This window comes from Pangasianodon hypophthalmus, chromosome 16 (genome assembly GCF_027358585.1).
Source record: "Pangasianodon hypophthalmus isolate fPanHyp1 chromosome 16, fPanHyp1.pri, whole genome shotgun sequence".
In the NCBI taxonomy this organism is placed as follows: Eukaryota; Metazoa; Chordata; class Actinopteri; order Siluriformes; family Pangasiidae; genus Pangasianodon; species Pangasianodon hypophthalmus.
The window spans coordinates 24,178,651-24,183,566 of NC_069725.1; positions in this window are offsets into that span (position 1 = coordinate 24,178,651).

Sequence of the window (4,916 nt, forward strand, 5' to 3'; positions counted from 1 at the left end):
ATCTGTATTTAAAAAAAAACATCTTAAAGATTCAATACAAAACTCAGATTTAAAAGAAAAGATCACATTTATCATTGGTAAATTCCCCTCCAGAGCAGCAGAGGGCAGCCTCAGCCTCACTCCCAGTTCTGTTCTTCTTCTTCTGCTGTCTGGATCACTTCCTGTGTTTGCGCGCACCTGTTCTGGGTCCCCTGATTAGTTCCCTTATATAAGTTCTGCCAGTCGTCTCTCTTGTTGCTGAGTGCTGTGGTTCTTAGACTTGTTGTTGTTGTTGTTGTTGTTGTTGTTGTTGTTGTTGCTGCTGCTGCTGCTGGTGTTTGTTGTTGTTGTTGTTGTTGTTGTTGTTGTTGTTGTTGCTGCTGCTGCTGCTGTTTGTTGTTGTTGTTGTTGTTGTTGTTGTTGCTGCTGGTGTTGTTTGTTGTTGTTGTTGTTGTTGCTGCTGCTGCTGCTGCTGCTGGTGTTGTTTGTTGTCGTTGTTGTTGTTGTTGCTGCTGCTGCTGGTGTTGTTTGTTGTTGTTGTTGTTGTTGCTGCTGGTGTTGTTTGTTGTTGTTGTTGTTGTTGCTGCTGCTGCTGCTGGTGTTGTTTGTTGTCGTTGTTGTTGTTGTTGCTGCTGCTGCTGGTGTTGTTTGTTGTTGTTGTTGCTGGTGTTGTTTGTTGCTGTTGCTGCTGCTGCGGGTGTTGTTTGTTGTTGTTGTTGGTGTTGTGGTTGTGATGGTGGTGTTTGTTATTGTTGTTGTTGTGAGTAGCTTGTGTTTATGTTGCGCTTGTCTTGCTCTGCTCCTCTGTTAGTTTTTCTAGTTGTTGCTTCTTTTCCTTGTCTGTGTTTGTTCGTTTTTGTTTATTTATTAAAACTCATCTGCACTCGCGTTCACTTCCCCCGGATTCGTTCCAATATCTTTAGTACCCACAATATCTCAAAAAAAAAAAACCCTGAAAATCCTCATTTAATTTATTTTCGTTAACATTATCACATTAAACAATGTTTAAAAATCTGTAAACGTTCCTCACATTACTAGTCAGAAAGTGTGTTGTGACATATAATATCGATATCGCGATAAATTATCGTCACATCTCCCGGCTTTATTGTTCATTTGCTACTGCAAGTTTATTAGCTCTTGATGATGTTAAGTGAGAAAAAACTTACTGTAACCATAAAGTTAACAGGAAATGCTTTACTTAGTGTTCTTATATGTATAAATATATTTATTTATATGAAATAGTAAACACTACAAAATCTCAAGTTCAACTTTAATGTCTTGTTTACAATCCAGGTACAAACTGTATCTTTAAGTCACATGATCAACATCTGTAGAACATATAAAGGAGAAAAAAACAAACAGCTGAATGTTTTCTTTCAAAAATAATTTATTTGCTGTGTACGAAACACCTTAAATATGATGTTGCAATACAGAAAATACTTAGAGATAGTTTAAAAAAAAAATGTGATCTGTTGTATAAAAATGTCAGATGCTTAGCATTCGCAGCTTAGGCTAAAACCGTTATCATGCTATCAGCTGAAATATTATTATTATTATTATTTCTAATCTTACTAGTGATATGATGTTTCAGATATCATTAGCTACTAATATGTTTATTATTAAACAGTTTATTATACGTTTATCGAGTACATAATAAACCTCGGTCTCGGGGTACAGAAGTCCGAGTCTGAGTCCACTACCAACGACAACAACGTTTTATCCCATCAGTTATTGTTTGTATTCATTAATCAATCCAAAATTAGCATCTATGGAGTTAGCATTAGAAAGAGGCACAAAGCTGTGATCTGGAATTTCATATTAGCCATCTGTTAAAGTTAAAATTCCACCATTTTTTTCCCCCAAAAAGCCTTTTAAAGTGTTTCTGTTAGCTGCTGCTAGCTACTGAGTTTAGTATTAGTACTGAGAGAGAAAGCTGATGTTAGCTCATTAGCCAGTTGTGCTGGTTATGACAGCTAGCTAGCTAGCTAGTTCTTGGCAAAATCAGTTCTAGCACATCAGCTGTTGTTTATTGTTTGCTAGGTAACTAGCCAGCAGATTCTCATAGCGGATGTTATACAGGTCTGTTACTGCGGCAGGGCTGCAGGGAAGCCAGCGTCGTCTGATGCCTGTAACAATTCACACGATGTTCAGGTTTTAATTTAGCTAGCAAGTGAAGTGTTGAGAACGGTTCACACTCTACATGCGCTGCGTTATGCGTAATGCATCGTCATCATCTCTACTGCTTCCAGCCACTATAAACACAAGTTATTTTACACTTCTTGGTAGTGCACTCAGCTACTGTAACGAATAAACATACAGAAAAAGTAAAGGAAAAAAACATCTTCTCTCCATCTGTGCCTCAGACCAGAAGCCTCCAGCCAAATGTTTTGAGTCAAGTCTCCACGGACATGAAGGCACAGGAAATCTGGAGACCTGCTGCTGATTTCTGTAAAGCGTCTTTTTGGAAACTCTGTTTTTTTTTGTTTTTTTTTTCTTGGAACGACCTTTGACAAAGCCAAATGCTCCGACTTTAAATTTCACTCTCATTGTTTTACTGCTTTTGAGTTTCAAAGGCCTTCGAAGGCCTGGTTCTGGCATGTACGAGTGGAGACAGTGAGAAGGTGGTACAAACGTCCCTCAGTGTGGATCCGTCGTTAAACTCGACCTCATCGCGCCCTGAACGAGCTTTTCCTTTTGCAAAAATAGAAACCATCTGCTGTGTATCAGGTGTGAACCATCAAATAAAACCAAACAAAACCAGCAAAAAAAAAAAAAAAGATATGAATAGGATTCTGGTTTCCTGCACCAGAGATAGACGTGTGTGTGTGTGTGTGTGTGGTTTAGTGGAAAACTGTCAAATGTCACTAATCAGAATTTCTCACTAACAGACAGATGATTTTTCACCTTGTTCTATTTATTACTATAGAATAATCCATTTCTTCCATTCGAACAGTAAATATTTAATGTAATGTAAGGTGTTTGTAAAAGTTGAGACAGCAAACAATGTTGTGGATAGAGCTAGCGTACGCGATAGCCTACAGCGTCTGTCCTGTGACTTACTGAGCGCCATGTAGCAGCTAGTTTAAAGACAAAACTGTCCTGATTAAAACCACATCCCAGAAACTTTACTGGATTGATAAAAAAATTCCTGTTTGTTGTGTTGAGTTAGTGTAAAAATTCACAATTTAAAAACTCTCTGAAGATAATTTTTTTTAAATATGTTGAATTTTTAAAAAATAAAAAGACAAAAATAACTCTAAGAATTCCAGGAGTTAGACATGGCACTTACGGTATTTATACTGTAAATTTAAATTTATAAATATGATGTTAGGATTTATTAATTATTCATTAATTATTAACTCAAAGCCACTTTTTCATCTCTTCTGTGGGAATGTGAATAATGTCCGATTGAATAACAGTGACATTTTAGTGGTGGAATTAATACAAAAATAAATACAAAATTTAAATTTTGGGAATTTAGTAAGTAAAATTAAATCACAATTTTCTTCTTTTTTGAGACGTCAAAATAGCAGGACATTAGCGAGTCTTTAATAAGAATTTTTTTTAATATTAAAAAAGTATCTTGTTTGTCTCAGCGTGAAGGCTTTGTCCTCGATGCCACACGAGTCATCACCTGCTCTTTCCATACTTTTGTTTTCAATTAGAAAAAAGACGAAGATCCGATAGAACTCTATCTGCTCCCGAAGAAAAAGTTAAAGAGATGAAATAACAATAATCCGTCACAGCTAATTCCTTTAGAGCGTTTGTATTATTTTCCCATAGTGCTTTGAGGCGAATGACATTTCAGAGAGGAAGTTAAAGTGGTTTCTGAGATAAACGAGGCCGAGGTTAATGGACTTTCTACACACACTGTAAATGATGTGCAAATTTAGCCTTAAGATAAAAAAATTTACATATTTATAAAAGCCGAGCTGCTCAGATTTGCATCATCTACTTATTAATAACACTCAGAGTCACATGACCTCCATCATCTACACGCTTATTAATAACACTCAGAGTCACATGACCTCCATCATCTACACTCTTATTAATAACACTCAGAGTCACATGACCTCCATCATCTACACTCTTATTAATAACACTCAGAGTCACATGACCTCCATCATCTACACTCTTATTAATAACACTCAGAGTCACATGACCTCCATCATCTACACGCTTATTAATAACACTCAGAGTCACATGACCTCCATCATCTACACTCTTATTAATAACACTCAGAGTCACATGACCTCCATCATCTACACTCTTATTAATAACACTCAGAGTCACATGACCTCCATCATCTACACTCTTATTAATAACACTCAGAGTCACATGACCTCCATCATCTACACTCTTATTAATAACACTCAGTCACATGACCTCCATCATCTACACTCTTATTAATAACACTCAGTCACATGACCTCCATCATCTACACTCTTATATCATTAATAACACTCAGAGTCACATGACCTCCATCATCTACTTATTAATAACACTCAGAGTCACATGACCTCCATCATCTACACGCTTATTAATAACACTCAGAGTCACATGACCTCCATCATCTACACTCTTATTAATAACACTCAGAGTCACATGACCTCCATCATCTACACTCTTATTAATAACACTCAGAGTCACATGACCTCCATCATCTACACTCTTATTAATAACACTCAGAGTCACATGACCTCCATCATCTACACTCTTATTAATAACACTCAGTCACATGACCTCCATCATCTACACTCTTATATCATTAATAACACTCAGAGTCACATGACCTCCATCATCTACACTCTTATATCATTAATAACACTCAGAGTCACATGACCTCCATCATCTACACTCTTATATCATTAATAACACTCAGTCACATGACCTCCATCATCTACACTCTTATATCATTAATAACACTCAGAGTCACA